Source organism: Pseudorca crassidens, chromosome 7 (genome assembly GCF_039906515.1).
Source record: "Pseudorca crassidens isolate mPseCra1 chromosome 7, mPseCra1.hap1, whole genome shotgun sequence".
NCBI classification, from domain to species: Eukaryota; Metazoa; Chordata; class Mammalia; order Artiodactyla; family Delphinidae; genus Pseudorca; species Pseudorca crassidens.
Genome location: NC_090302.1, coordinates 69,089,844 through 69,105,939, shown reverse-complemented (window position 1 = coordinate 69,105,939; position 16,096 = coordinate 69,089,844). Strand labels below are relative to the sequence as shown.

Here is a 16,096-nt window from a genome sequence, read left to right as displayed (position 1 = left end):
GAAGTGTTTGTGAATGGAGTGGCTGGTGGTTGTGCAGATGGTACAGCTGAGGCCAAGAGACTGGGGCAGACCAAAAGTCAGCGGCTGCTCCCTTCCTGCCAGTGACCTTCAACTTCCTGACTGAATTTCTTCCCTCTTTTCTGGAGGGAGATCTGCATTCTGCTTACCTGTGAGGAACCCTTCACTACTGTGGGCTTCCTATGAAGTTCTATCAACATAACTGATGGAGACATTTATTTTGTTATTTCCTGAGCCCAACACGTGTGCTAAGTGGTTCATAAAATTAAAATGAACCCTTTCTTCCTGACTGAATTTTTACACATTTATAGGGTGTTCTGCTTTCATTGAAAGCCAATAGGCATCATACCAAAATTGCAAAAACAGGTACTGAAGGGGTGAATTATTTATTTCATAGAAGGAGTTATCTTTGAGTTATTTTAAAGAGTATGTGTTCAGGTCTGTGATGAAAATTATTAGCTTGAATAAAATTTGATATACTCGGCCAAAAAAAAAACAAACAGGCAGGGGGCGGAATTCCCTGGCGGTCTAGTGGATAGGACTCTGCGCTTTCACTGCCAAGGGTGCAGGTTCAGTCTGTGGTCGGGGAACTAAGATCTTGCAAGCCACGCAGTGCAGCCAAAAAATAAAACAATAAAATTTGATGTACAGGTACTTTGCATTATGGGTGCTAAGTATTTTGACGTCATAACTCCAGCTCTGACACAGAGCTGGGTACATAATAAGCACTCAAATACTTGCTGAATGAATCTTTCTCCAATGCCAGGCCTATTTTTCCAACTATTTATTGGGCATTTGTCTTGATATCTTGCATCAACCTCAAAATTTACATACATACATGATCTCACTTCTTTGCCTTAAATACCGTGTCTCCTTCTCCGTGAGTGTACATGTAGAAAGTGTCTAGGGGACTGGATGGCCTTCATTTAAATTCTGGCTGCCTCATTTAGTAATCTGCAACCTTAGGCTCTTAATTAAAGCTCTCTTTGCCTCATTTCCCTCACCTGTAAAATGGGTACGATAATAGTGCCTGCGCTATAAGGTTGTGGTGAGAATTAAATTAGCATGGCTCTGGCACGTAGCAACACATAGTAAATGTTGAATGTTAGCATTTCCTATTTTAGCCAACCACTTAGTTAGGAAGTAACTGTGTTAGGAACTTTGTTGTTAAGCTCACCTTTCCTTTCTTCTCACTAGATCCAGTCTGACTTCACCTCTCACTGTTTTTGGTCCACCCTAACTCTGCCACAGTACAAGTGCTTCTTATTGCAAAATCCCTTTCCCTTCCAACACAACTTCTGAAGACCAGGGTGTTCTTTCTAAACGGATTATTCCCCTCCCCACCGCTTAGGAGTCACCTTCCTTCGCACAGCAATCCAGACCTTTGATGAACTGCCTTCTGGCTGCAAATCCACGTTCCCAGCCCGTCTTCAGCCATTCCACACCTCTCTCCATCTCTATAGTCTAGCCACATTGGACTCCTTTCTGCTTCCGGAAGATACCAGATTTCCACTCCTCTTGGCCTTTGTTACTTTTCTCTGAGATTTCCTTACCTTTCTGGTTTCACCAATATCATCTAGGTGTAGTTTTCTTTCACACAGTCTCATCCTACAGAAAGAATTGCTCCTTCGGGTATACCCCACAGAACTTCATCACCTAACTTGGTTATAACACCTAATCATTTTGCCCCTCTCCACCTACCTTTCTTCCACTACTGGATACAAGCTCCTTTAGGTAGGAACCACAGACCGTGAGGTCTTTAACCATTTCTGTGTTACTAGGGCCTAACACAGGATTGCTGTTCAATAAACTATCTTTTTCTATTTTTCCTATGGTAAAATTAAAATGTTCTCATCAGAAAAGAAAAACTCTATAGGAATAAATGATTTAGGATGTGAAAATTCCCTGTAATCTGCACCTACTGTTAACTCCTGCCAAGGTTCATGGGCATCATTTCTGACATTTGCCTTGCAAACAACACAATATTTTAAAGTGGAATGGGAGTAAATAATTATGATGATTCCCTATCAAGAACACAGATTTTTTTTTTTGTATAACTTGTACTATGGTAGACTTTCTGTTGCAAAGAAAATATAGAAGTAGTTGCTTTTATAAAGGAGCAATACTGGGCTTCCCTGGTGGCACAGTGGTTGAGAGTCCTCCTGCCGATGCAGGGGACACAGGTTCGTGTCCCAGTCCGGGAGGATACCACATGCTGTGGAGCGGCTGGGCCCGTGAACCATGGCTGCTGAGCCTGCGCTTTGCAACGGGAGAGGCCACAACAGTGAGAGGCCCGTGTACCACAAAAAAAAAAAAAAAAAAAAGCAATACTGTTATTCTGTCCTACCTTCTATTTTTATAGGATGCCTCTCATAATTTCTCCTCTTCACTTGAGAAAGGGAAACACAGATGCACAAAGAAATGGGAAGGATACTAATTTCTCTTTTGAACCTAAGGGGAAAGCACATGTTTCTACCAAATTTCCATTAGGCTTTGAAGGCAGAACGATTTTTCATTTGGAACCCAAGCAGAATTTCAAAGATGTTCAACGCTGGTACCCTGTCTCTGCGTCACTGCTGAAGGCAGGCGTAAGGCTGGCAGGATCCGAGGGCGGCATGCATGTGCTTCACAGGAGGGCGGTGTGTGGGGCTGGGCGCTTCTCTGGCTGGCCTGGGGGTGAGGTCCATCTGGTCTCCTTCCTCCCCCACTGGTGGCTTAAGGGCTCCCTTTCTGATACCACTCCTTCCTTCTGCTGTCCCTAATGCTGAAATCATCATCTGGTTCTTCACTTGTTCCCACTTCGTTTAATTGTCTCCTTGAAAGCTTATAAAGACTCATTTTGGTGTCTGGCCCATAGCTATATAAAGGCACATATTTTAACCTGATAGTTTAGGTTTTTTTTCCTTTCCTTTTTCCCCCCTGAGTTCGTATGTTCTTCGAAACCACCTTGGCTGGACTGTTAGTCAGGGGTGCTCGTCGGAGGTTTGGAGCCTCTCAAAGGAATCAGTTCAGCTGCCCAGACTCACCGGATTAATTTAAGCCCTCCTGCACGGGCCGCTTGGCCATGTGAGCACAGCTTCGCGGGCTGGGGCAGCAGCAGGACACCCCGCTTGACTTGAGAAACTCCCGCTTGGTCCCCCTCCTTCCTATTCCCGGTTCCTTGCTGTCCTTCCTCCAGTCCACCAATAAAACAAAGAAACCTGAGAAATAATCTCTGAAAGAAGAGACTTCTCGGACCTTGACTGTCACACTGGCCTCGAGCCAAGCCTGAGCCTACCTCAAAATGAACCGAGGATGGGGAGCTACTGGAAGGCAGTCAAAACCCCCGAAAAGTGAGGTCGTGGACAACCCTTACCAGCAACAAACTTACTTGCTCTGCCTTCCTTTTCTTTTACAGGAAAAACGAAAAGTCTAAGACATTAAACTCCAGAATGCCTTGTTCATATATCTAACAAAATTGAGAGAATGTGCGTGCACATGTAAATGTGTGTGTGTGTGTGTGTGTGTGTGTGTAAGCATGTTTACAACCTGGCTAGAAAAATTATCCTGGGTCAAAGGTCTTCTCAATTGCTGAAGGTGATGTTTATCATTTTCAAGGGACGTTTGAATTTTTTTTGTTTTTGCGGTACGCGGGCCTCTCACTGTTATGGCCTCTCCCATTGTGGAGCACAGGCTCCAGACGCGCAGGCTCAGCGTCCATGGCTCACGGGCCCAGCCGCTCCGCGGCATGTGGGATCTTCCCGGACCGGGGCACGAACCCGTGTCCCCTGCATCGGCAGGCGGACTCTCAACCACTGCGCCACCAGGGAAGCCCATGTTTGAATATTTTTACTACTCATATACATGTGTATCCACAAACAGTATTGTGTACTGTTTAGTATGCTATAGTTTTATAAGCAGTATCTCATATTTATGAAATATGATACATACAATCACAGAAAATGAAGGAGCCAGGATGTCAGTATTCTGCTTATGTGCTTTTTTGATAATGATAGTTTCGTGAAAAGGGTATTTTAATGCATTCTCACTTGAAATGCAGCAGATGCCAACTATGAGGGAATGAAGGTGCTAATTTATAGTTTTTAAAAAATTGTGCACAGAAACTTGAAAGAATGTAAGTGCAAGCTTAGCAATAGAAGGAGAAGTGAAAAGACGCAAAATGGGGGGTGGAGGGGTGGGAATGGAGTCCTTTCGTCTGTAACCAAGGAGGTCTGTAAGAAACCACGGAAGCTTCTGCTAATTTGAAATTCCACCAGCAGAGAAACAAAACTCTGCTGGGTTATTGAAGAAAGGTCTTGGCACCTTATGCACGGGAAATGAAACTTTTCGTTTTGCAGTTGGCTTGTAGATTGGTTACCACCCCTCCCTCGCATGTTTCAAAGGCTGAGGATCCGGCTGTAGTTAAGAGATGTGGTTTGCATACATTGCCTAGTTGACAGCAGCAGATCAACAGTGAAAGGCTAATTAACTAAATGAAGGCAGCAAAGAAGTAAGGTTTTGGCAAATGACAAAGCCATTCATTGAGCCACTTTACTTCTCCTTTAGCTAAATTCTGTTTTTAATTAGCCTCAGGATGTTTCTTGCAGCCTTTTAGAAGGAGGTTCTTTCCCTTGTCAGGTGTTGCATCCCAGAGTCAGATGTGGTGAGGAGAGGAAAACCTCAGCACATCCACCACAAAGCAGGAGTTACCAGGCATCTCTTGCGCTGTCCCTTCCCCTCCCTGCACTCACAGCCTTAGAGGCCGAGGCCTTCCTGTAGGAGAGCTGGCTTCTCCTGCTGGACCAGCTACAGTTAGTTGTTGACTTGGAGGATAATTCTGAACACATGCAGATTCATCTTGCTGGAGCCCAAGCTCTGGATTTCCTTACTTCCAGTTGATCCATAGGAAGCATTCAACCTTGGATGTCATCAAATCAGCCCAGCAACCCACAAGCGAATTGAGTCAGATGCCGTTCTTCTTTTGCTCCATACTTCTGTTTTTTTTCCTGCCCCATTTCTTGGGACTTTGTAGGCCTTTGTAGCTTTTGTCTAAATGGCCAGAAAGCATGCATCTATTTATAAACAGGAAGACTGAGGCAAAGTTAGTATTTTAGCCAAGCTCATGTGGGGATTGTGGAGAAGGACAAAGATGATCAAATCTCCTGGGGCTTGGCTGAGAACTGGGCCAGAACTACTGGATTGGGATGTCAATTTAGCCCACAGAATGGGGGATGGTGGATACGATGCTCACGGCAGAAGATGTGTCTGGTGAACGAGACTGGTAGGTCATTAGAATTTAGAGAAGACCGTGAGGAGAATGAAGGAGTAAGCTGTAGGAGTAGTGGCGACTAGATTTCACTTAGAGGGGACTGGGTATTTGTAGAAATGAGACAACAACAAATACAGTGACCACGTTTTTTAGAAGTCTTGATGTTATGACTTCTCTCTGCTCTTCCTGTTCTTTCAACCTGTTCAGTCAGTGCAGGCTAATAAACTTTCAAGGCCTGGCTTGGCCCTCCAGACTCCTCCAACTTCCCTCCACCCACCCCTATGCTGAGTTCAGTGGCTCACGGGCCCCCGTGATGATGAATTTTATGTGTCAGCTTGACTGGCCTAAGGAATGCCCAGGTAGCTGGTAAAACACAGTTTCTGGGTATGTGTGTGACGGTGTTTTATTTGAATAGGTAGATGGAGTAAAGAGGATTGCTTTCACCAGTGTGGGTGGCGTTGTCCAATCCACCTGATAGAATAAAAAGGCAGAGGAAGGGTGAATTTGCTGTCTACTTGAGCGGGGACATCCATTCTCTCCCACCTTTGGACATTGGTGCTCCTGGTTCTTGAAACTTCGGACTTGGACTGGATCTTACACCATGGGCTCCCCCCAGTTCTTGCGCCCTCAGACTGACCAGGACTTACGCCACTGGCTGCCCTGGTTCTCAGGCCTTCAGGTTTGGACTGGGACTACACCACCTGCTTTCCTGGGCCTCCAGTTTGTAGACGGCAGATCGTGGGACTTCTCAGCCTCTCTGATAGCATGAGCCAGTCCTCATAAAATATCTCCTATATGTCTATATATCTCCTGTGGCTCTGATTCTTTTTCCTTTCTTTTTTAAAACATCTTTATTGGAGTATAATTGCTTTACAGTAGTGTTAGTTTCTGCTGTATAACAAAGTGAATCAGCTATACATATACATATATCCCCATATCCCCTCCCTCTCACATCTCCCTCCCACCTTCCCTATCCCACCCCACTAGGTGGACACAAAGCACCCGAGCTGATCTCCCTGTGCTATGTGGCTGCTTCCCACTAGCTATCTATTTTACATTTGGTAGTGTATATATGTCCATGCCACTCTCTCACTTCATCCCAGCTTACCCTTCCTCCTCCCCGTGTCCTCAAGTCCATTCTCTACGTCTGCGTCTTTATTCCTGTCCTGCCCCTGGGTTCTTCACAACCTTTTTTTTTTTTTTGATATTCCATATATATGTGTTAGCATACAGTATTTGTTTTTCTCTTTCTGACTTACTTCACTCTGTATGACAGTCTCTAGGTCCATCCACCTCACTACAAATAACTCAATTTCCTTTCTTTTTATGGCTGAGTAATATTCCATTGTATGTATGTGCCACATCTTCTTTATCCATTCATCTGTTGATGGACATTTAGGTTGCTTCCATGTCCTGGCTATTGTAAATAGGGCTGCAATGAACATTGTGGTACATGAGTCTTTTTGAATTATGGTTTTCTCAGGGTATATGCCCAGTAGTGGGATTGCTGGGTCATATGGTAGTTCTATTTTTAGTATTTTAAGGAACCTCCATACTGCTCTCCATAGTGGCTGTATCAATTTATATTCCCACCAACAGTGCAAGAGGGTTCCCTTTTCTCCACACCCTCTCCAGAATTTATTGTTTGTGGATTTTTTGATGATGGCCATTCTGACTGGTGTGAGGTGATACCTCATTGTAGTTTTGATTTGCATTCCTCTAATGATTAGTGATGTTCAGCATCCTTTCATGTGTTTGTTGGCAATCTGTATATCTTCTTTGGAGAAATGTCTATTTAGATCTTCTGCCCATTTTTGGATTGGGTTGTTAGTTTTTATGATATTGAGCTGCATGAGCTGCGTGTATATTTTGGAGATTAATCCTTTGTCAGTTGCTTCGTTTGCAAATATTTTCTCCCATTCTGAGGGTTGTCTTTTGGTCTTGTTTACGGTTTCCTTTGCTGTGCAAAAGCTTTTAAATGTCATTAGGTGCCATTTGTTTATTTTTGTTTTTATTTCCATTTCTGTAGGAGGTGGGTCAAAAAGCATCTTGCTGTGATTTATGTCATAGAGTGTTCTGCCTATGTTTTCCTCTAAGAGTTTGATAGTGTCTGGCCTTACATTTAGGTCTTTAATCCATTTTGAGTTTATCTTTGTGTATGGTGTTATGGAGTGTTCTAATTTCATTCTTTTACATGTAGCTGTCCAGTTTTCCAAGCACCACTTATTGAAGAGGCTGTCCTTTCTCCACTGTATATTCTTGCCTCCTTTATCAAAGATAAGGTGACCACATGTGCCTGGGTTTATCTCTGGGCTTTCTATCCTGTTCCATTGATCTATATTTCTGTTTTTGTGTGTTGCTCTGTTTCTTTGAAGAACCCTTACTAGTACACCCACTGAGCACAGTGGTGTATTTCTTTCCCAGGAGAGACGGCAATTTTCTGCTTTTATTCTTACTTGAGGTAGTGAGCTCCTTAAAAGGACAGAGACCATATGATCATCTTTGTTTCCTTGACCAATTTATTGAACAATAGCGCCAGGCACTGTGATGGCTGCTTGTCATATTGCTTCAATGAATCCTCACCACAACCCAGTGAAGTAGTACTCTAACTCACATTATAAGGGAGCTGGGCTCGAAGGGATTAAAATAATTTGCTCAAGGTCTCACAACTAGTAGGTAGTGGAGTCAGGATGCACTCTTGATCATGATGCTACTCACTTCCCTAGTGGACCCTCAAGAAACATTTGCTGAATTGAACTGGTAATTTGTATGGTGCTTATTTTATTGCATGTAGTGGGTGCTTAATTACTTGATTTCAAAACCCATTCAAGCTGAAAAGCCATGTAATCATCTAAGGGAGCCATTTCTCATAGATCCTAATATGAATAGGGGGCAAAAAAAACACAAAAACCCACAGTGTTACCACCAGGTAAGCAAAACGGTTACATGTCTCTGCAGGTGGTGGTGGATTCTGAAGACATGTGGTTTTTACTGGCTGAGGTAACTACACTTTATTATTTCATTATCTTCTCTTTATTACTGAAAAAATGTTGAAGGAAGAATCCCTTCTTCTGGGAGGAGGGTGGATCTGAAAGGAGGAGAAGTGGAAGGGACGAGAAGCTTCTTTTTATGAAGTTAAGACTCATGAATCTATCTGTCTATGGCAGAGGGGCCATCAGCACAATGGTCTTTCAGGGGCAAAGGCTGTAAACTTGGTTATGAGAGACCCTCAGAGGTGCAGAAGAGGCTGGTGAAAGTGTTATTACCTCAACCGACAGATCTCCATCTTCACTCTGGTGTGACCCCCACTCCCACCCAAAGAACCCTTCTTCCCGGGACCCCCGTCTCATCTGCTTGCACCGAAATGCAGAACCACCCTCGTTCGAGGGACAGTCCAAAACCCCTAAACAACCCCCAGGTCGTTTCAGTCCCTAGTCATTTTAAACCCTTTTGTAACCTGCAAAAGAAAGGAACCTGAGTTAAAAAGGAAGCTCCTGAGTTTGGCTCTGAGCCAGCTTGCCTTCACACCCGCGCCCCCCAACTTCTTACTCTGGACTTTTAAGCAGAAAGACATCCTGAGTCAGATTCCATGGGGTAGTAGTTAGGAATGAGACTGTGAAATTAAGAAAGGAGTCTTAGCTTTCATGACATTCCAAGTTCAATTATATCTCTCTTCAGACACTCAGCACTTGGCCTTAGGGTTAGCTTGCTTGGGCCCCCTTTGTGTGCACCCCTGCAGCCCTGAGTTACGACCATGGGCTTAAATTCTCATCGAAGGCTGGCTGGCTCCTCCCAAGATGGAAGACAAGTCAGTGAAGTGAGTGAGTGAATACTTCATAGCGCCTTGGGCCAGGGGAGGTGTCTGCTCTGCTCCCCGTGCCCCCTCCTTTCCCACCCGCCTTGGGAAGGACAGTGCCTCACCTACTCAACAGCCCAGGGACAGGTATGAAGAATAGAGAGGGAGAGAAGAGCAGGGGGAGAGGAACGGATCAAGCCCTCACCTCTCCTGGAATACTTAGCCCCAGTCTCTGTCTTTTTCACTGGCTGCTACATTGAGCAGAGTGATTTCTCCTAACCCAGGTATAAGCAAAGAAAACATTGATACCTTTTCCCAGCTCAGCTAAGGTGAATCAACTCAACAAAAAGCAGGAGGCAGAAGAGCTCAAAGTATTTTCCTAGTATTGCTCTCTCTTTAAGGTGATAATGAAAGCTGTCAGTGTTGAGACCTACTGTGTGTTGAGCACAGGCTAGGTTTCTGACAAAGAGGAATCCACGTAAGCCTCCTTTTTACACAGTTCAGATAATTGAGGCTCAGAAAAATAGTGACTTTGCCCAAGGCTCACAGTGGGGCCCGGGTCTCTGTTTCACGTGCTTCCTTTCCAAGCCTCCTGCTACCAGTACTGCTCTTAGATCTGGGCAAGAGGGATCCCTGCCCTGGGCCCCAGGCTTTAGCGGGCCCCTCCCAGGAGGTAAGGAGTCTGGGGAACCGGGCAGCTCTGCCTACCCAGGGCCCACCTTTCCCCCCTCCCAGGCCCCCTTACATTTTAGATGTAAGGATACCTCTGGATACCTAGGCCTCAAGCTTCCTCACCAGAGAGTCCCGGCTGGAGTTGCCAGATGTAGCAAATAAATACAGGCTGACCAGTTAAATTTGAATTTTAGATATAGCAAATTTTTTAGTATAAACATGTCCCATGAAATACTTAGGACATGCTTAATGCTAAAAAGCTCTTCATTATTTATCTGAAATTCCAATTTAACTGCATCTTGCATGCTTTCTGGCAGCCCTAGCCCCAGCCCACTTCCAGGATGTGGCTGTTTGGGCGGCACGTGCACAGAGCTTGGATGTGCACACTTGGGTGTCCAAAGGCAGGCAGGCAAGGCCCCTCCTCTCAGAGCTGGAAGGAGCCCAAGAAGGGGGTAAAGGGGGCCGACTGGGACCCTCCACTTGCACCCTCGTTAAGGGTGTGCCTGCTCCCCAGACCCCACGTAAAGCATAGATTGCTTTATCGTCTCTCTCAAATGCCATTTGCAATTTCCATAGTCATTTGAGTTCCCAGAACATGACCCCTTTTGTTTTCCTCACCTCCAGCTGGATCAGGGGTGAGGGGGTAGAACAAGCACTCAGAATCCCAGTCTAAGGGATGCTTCCATGTTGACGCAGTTGGCTTACTGGGGCTCTCAGTCTGTGAAATGGAGAAGCGGCTGGATGTGAGGGTTAACGTTTTCAGCGTTCCTGAGTAAAAGGTTCCTGACCATGAATGAGGTGCTTCACCTCTCTGAGGTCGTTTTCTTTCATTCATAACATGTGAGAAATACCCCAGCCTCCTGGAGTGGGCATGAGGGTAAAATGAATTAACACGTGAAAGCATCTAAGCATTTGAGGTGTCAAGCCTCATAAACGCAGTTGGGTCTGAACAGTCAGGAACAGACCCCTCTCATTTTTGTTTTTAAGGCTCAGCTGGACCACCCACACATCTGTTTCCAGCCTGGGGGCCCTTGGATCTTCCGTGAGACCGAGATGGCTCCTGAGTCATAAGTGATGTCACCTCCATCCAAGCCTCCTGGAGCATTTTGTTAAATGAACCTGGGGCAGCGCCTTCCAGAACAGTCTGACTCTAGGTTTGCAACTCAAAATTACACTACACCACAGGACCTATGAGATGACTTCTGTCTAGAGGACAAGGCGGACCCGTCCCACCAAGATAGGGCTAAGTCACTCATCAGAACACACGTCTGAATTATTCCCCTGAACTTTATGAAGACTGCTAAGATCAAGTCTTACTAAGAATGATTAAATAAACAAAAACCTGACTTCTTTCCAGTGCCAGTTGAATGCTCTTTCTTGAGCACAAGTAGCAAAAAATGAAAAGAGAAAAGCAAATCATTCCCAACACGGGGCACGGAGTTTCCCTGGTCTTCTCTAGTCCATGTTCTCACATCTTCCTAATTCCTCTCTCCCTTTTCCCTCCCTCTCCTTCCTCCTGCTTCTTCTCCTCCCAAAAAATGAACTTGTAATCATCAGTTAGCAATCCTCAGGAAAATCTTCAAGAGGAAGGCGGTGTATTGTGAAGCAGGAAACAAGGACTCTGGTATCAGAAAGACTTGGGTCCCAGCTCTGCCATCTCCTGGCTGTGTCATCACAGGTAAGCTACTGAACCTTTCTGAGTCTCAGTTTTCTCTTGTAACAGTGATAATGCTACCTACTTTCACTTAGCACAGTGCCTGGCACCTAGAAGGTGCTTGTTAACTGGTGCCCATTGTTATTGAAGATGATGCTTAATATATATAAGATCATACTTTATGCTCAATAAAGCATAAACACATGAATGAATGAATGAAACACTTCCTGAAAAGTTACCTTTTCAAATTTTCCAGTGTCACAAAAGCAGAAGTCAGCCAAAGGAGTAACTTGGGGGTTTCTTCCAGCCCTGAGTCCCCAGGTTGGAGGGCTCCTTTGAGCCTCTGGCTTTTGTGACTCAGTCTCCAGCGTGGTCTGACAGTGTGAGACACACCTTGCTCTGCTGGATCACTGTGCTTGTCTGTCCCCACCTCCTCCATCCTTCATTGATCTGGCTCACGTTTACCCGTAACCATCCTTGATTACCTGCAGGACTAAACAAGTAGGCAGCCATCATTAAGAAATCACAGGCGCATACCTTTCAGATAGCATAATCACCCCACCGGCTGGTACCAGTGCCCCAACAGGCTTCCCTCTGTGGCCCACTATGCCAACAGTTCCACCCGCCAGAGGTGAAAACAATTCTACTTTTCAGGGCTGGAGAAGACTGATTTTATGCAGCAAAATCCATTCAGTTATTCAGGACGCTGCTGTCTTTTTTTAGTTCAATTATTCAGGGGTTTCTGAGTACACGATTGTAAATTCAGCATTGGCTGGTCCTAAAGCTTAGACCTGACTGGTTGAGATTCAACTTGTTCAGTGTGTTTCTCAAACATGACAGTGAATCTGGACAAGAGAAACAGACATCCTTTTGGAAGAGAATCAAGTACAGAGAAATTTATCTTTAAAAACTTTTGATTCACAACCTCTAGCTAATACAAATAGAGTGCTTACTTTCATCATGATCCTTTCCCTTTCAAGCCAACACTGGCAGAAAGATTTTTGGAAATCAGTAAACAGCCATCCCTGTATAATGAGTACATTTATTTCAGATAAATTCCTCTCTTTATCGCCTACTAAAATAGTACCCCCATGTCCTCTCTTGAATATTTAAATTGAGGGTAACGTGCTTGTCTACCACGGTACCACGTTTCCTGGTTTCAGATGAGAAAGTAACCTGAGGATGAGGTAACAGGGATTCCATGTTATCTTTTGGAGAACAGAGAAGCATGTGGTTTCCTCTCAGAAAGCACGTCTTGACTGCTGGTGGTAAGTTATTTAACACTCACCACCGGTCTCCGTCCCCTGTGCTGCGTTTTAATGAGAGCTTCTGGAAAGTGATACCTCGTTACTTCTCTTGGCTCATTTATCCACTCAAACATTCATTGAGCATCTCATAGGTGATTTGGGGTTGGACAGTGGGGATACAGCAATATACAGATCCCAGTCCCTGCCCTTGGAAGGCCTACAGTCAGTGCAAGAGACAGATATTAAAAAAGAAAAAAAAAATCACACAAAATATCTAAATTTACTCACTGCGATAAATGCTTTGTTGCCAGAATAACAGTAAAGAAAAAAGCATACGATAAGGAACTTAAGATGGTAAACTGTTCCAAGAAGATGTTGACAAAGTCATGAATTGAGTAGTTATTATTTTTGGTATTTCTAGACCCTTGCCCATGGCCTAGCACATTGTCAGTCTATTGTGTGAATGAAGACTCTTTTATGAGGCCCTTTTTACTCCAGAGTCTCCAATTTTAACAAGTAAAAACTTATACATATTGTTTGAGTTCCTAACAGGGACCAGGCACTGTTCTAGTTCTTTATGTCTATTAGCCTATTCACCCCTCCCTCAAGGTTCTGAGGTGGGTACTAGCTATGCCTTCATTACATAGATAAGAAAATCAATACACAAAGGGGCTAAGGCATTTCATCGAGGTCACACACTTGATACAAGTTACTGCTTGCTAGAGTATGGATTTGAACCTTGATCAGCAGACCTCAGAATCTCAACCTCTAACCAGTGTGCAGCACTACTTCTTGTAAAATTACTGAGCTCTGCAATGACTCCAGGAATGTGACGAGCTGCAGTGAAGTAAAAGAAACAAATGTAAATAGCATGTCTTCCCCCAGTTACTAGCACTGAGGGTTACAAGACAGCAAGAGAGAAATAGCACAGCTTATAACAACTCACTCCCTATCACCTGCCCCCAGGTTCTTCCTTTGCTAAATCCCTTTCTTTGGCCCAAAGCAGGCATCTCCTTCCATGACTCCATAGAGTCCGCATTCTCAGGGCCAACTAGCTCTGGTTGGTGGCTTTGGGGGTTCCTGGAAGAATCCACACACTGCAGCCACTACAGTGCCTCACCTTGCGTGGATGGCTAGCAGATGCCCCTTCGCCAGAGTGAGCAGCCTCAGCATCACCATCACCTCTCCTTCCTCTGCAGGTGGCTCTTCTCTCTTCTACGTGCTTCTAGCTACACATGAAGTTGGGGGGGACACAACAGTTTGGGCCCTGGGTGCCAGACTGGATTGAACCCACTTGGAGTCAACACAATCTGCTTGTCTAGACCTCAACCCCTTCCTGGATCAGGGAGAATGGGATTCCCCCTCCTTCGCTCTCAGGGCAATAGCAGGGAGCATCTGAGGAAATCGTCACTGCGAGTACCCATCTTCCAGGAAAACAGCCTACCCCTCCCACTATGAGTTACTGTAACCTCCCCATTCTCCAGACTCATTCGTTTCCCTTTTTTTTTTTTTAATTTGTGTGCCTATCCCCTTACTTGGGAATTCATACTCCATCATCAACTTTCCTGCTCTGGGTGTATATATGTACGTGAACTGGATTTACTTTAGGTGTAGCTGACTAGTCTGTGACCCTCCTACCACAGCCAGTGTGCTGTACCTTAGGGCAAGAGCTGGAGAAAAGCTAATGTCTTGCAGAGGAGAAAAGGAAATCTGAGGACTTTGATTTCGAGCCCTAAGGACTGATCCTTGGAAAACACAGTTCACCATCTCTTTGAGTTGTGGAGGTATTAAGTCAAAGCAGTTGCAAATTCCATTTGTTCAAGTCCTGTGATAAAAAGGCTTTGTTTATAATATCTGAAAATTAGTAAACTTAGAATATGCAAGTGAAGAATTTTGTCATGTCAAAGCTTCTAGCATTTCTTTGTGCTACAAGAGGTGGAGATATGGGGGAAAATATAACCTGTTTTTATGGAAAACTGACCTTGGGCCTTTTGATTTTGCTAAGGGAAGTGAAGGTCCTATCCTGGAAGAAAGGCTTTAGACGTGAACTCCAAACAGCTAAAATGGCACAAGTTATTTTCATGGACTGGCCCCTGCCCAGCGCGGCCCCTCGCGGCTCACCCCGTGCCTCGCGCAGCCCTCGACCACCCCGTTGCCCGCGCCGCGGCCTCCACCTCTCCGGGGCCCCTCTTCTTCCCACCGCGCCCCACTTCCCTCTCCGGTCCTCTTTGTCCCCGCTGCCTCGGAGTGCTCCTTGCTCCCCTCCTTCCCTCGGCCGCTTCGGCCAGTCCCGTGCCCGGTGTGGACCCCCACCCCCTTTCGGACCACCGCAGCCCTGGGCCCCCGGCTCCTGCCAGCAGCATCCACGCGCCGTCTGCTCCCTTCCAATCACTCCTCTTTCCCTCGGTTTCCACTCCTCGTCCCCATTCCTTCCTAGTGGGTCCCCCGATCCCTCTACCCCACTCCGCCTTCCCCCACGAGTGTCCCTTTCTTGGAGGCACCTAACCCAGCAGGTAATCTGCACGATTGCCTCCGAAGAGCTGGGAGCTGGGAGCCCCGTGTACACCTGTGGTGTTTTCCAGGAGGGGTATGGGGGCCTAACCTTTCACAGGAGGGGAAGATGGCGGAAGAGTAAGACGCGGAGATCACCTTCCTCCCCACAGATACACCAGAAATACATCTACACGTGGAACAACTCCTACAGAACACCTACTGAACGCTGGCAGAAGACCTCAGACCTCCCAAAATGTGCGCGAGGAGAGGGGATTAAGAGCGCTGCTTAAAGGAGCTCCAGAGACGGGCGCGAGCCGCGGCTAAAAGCGCAGACCCCAGAGACAGACATGAGACGCTAAGGCCGCTGCTGCCGCCACCAAGAAGCCTGTGTGCGAGCACAGGTCACTCTCTCCACACCTCCCGTCCAGGGAGCCTGTGCAGCCCGCCACTGCCAGGGTCCCGGGATGCAGGGACAACTTCCCCGGGAGAAAGCAGAGCGCGCCTCAGGCTGGTGCAACGTTATGCCGGCCTCTGCCGCCGCAGGCCCGCCCCACACTCCGTGCCCCTCCCTCCCCCCCGGCCTGAGTGAGCCAGAGCCCCCGCATCAGCGGCTCCTTTAACCCCGTCCTGTCTGAGCGAAAAACAGACGCCCTCCAGCGACCTACACGCAGAGGCGGGGCCAAATCCAAAGCTAAAACCCGGGAGCTGTGCAAACAAAGAAGAGAAAGGGAAATCCCTCCCAGCCGACTCAGAAGCAGCGGATTAAAGCTCCACAATCAACTTGATGTACCCTGCATCTGTGGAATACCTGAATAGACAACAAGTCATCCCAAATTGAGGAGGTGGACTTTCAGAGCAAGATTTATGATTTTTTCCCCTTTTCCTCTTTTTGTGAGTGTGTATGTGTATGCTTCTGTGTGAGATTTTGTCTGTATAGCTTTGCTTCCACCATTTGTCCTAAGGTTCTA

General features: G+C 46.0%; 1 long non-coding RNA gene across 2 annotated transcripts in view; it reads left to right on the top strand.

The window, feature by feature from the left end:
• The window catches only part of LOC137227069 (uncharacterized), a 57,599-nt gene extending 43,020 nt beyond the window's left edge, over positions 1 to 14,579 (top strand). Inside the window, exons 2-5 of one of the 2 annotated variants that reach the window (XR_010944682.1) lie at positions 8,225 to 8,266; positions 10,722 to 11,412; positions 12,552 to 12,656; positions 13,835 to 14,579. This is a non-coding gene — a long non-coding RNA (uncharacterized lncRNA). The remainder of the gene's footprint in view (positions 1 to 8,224; positions 8,267 to 10,721; positions 11,413 to 12,551; positions 12,657 to 13,834) is intronic. The other variant, XR_010944683.1, reaches the window with a different exon arrangement.
• Positions 14,580 to 16,096: the final 1,517 nt, after the last annotated feature.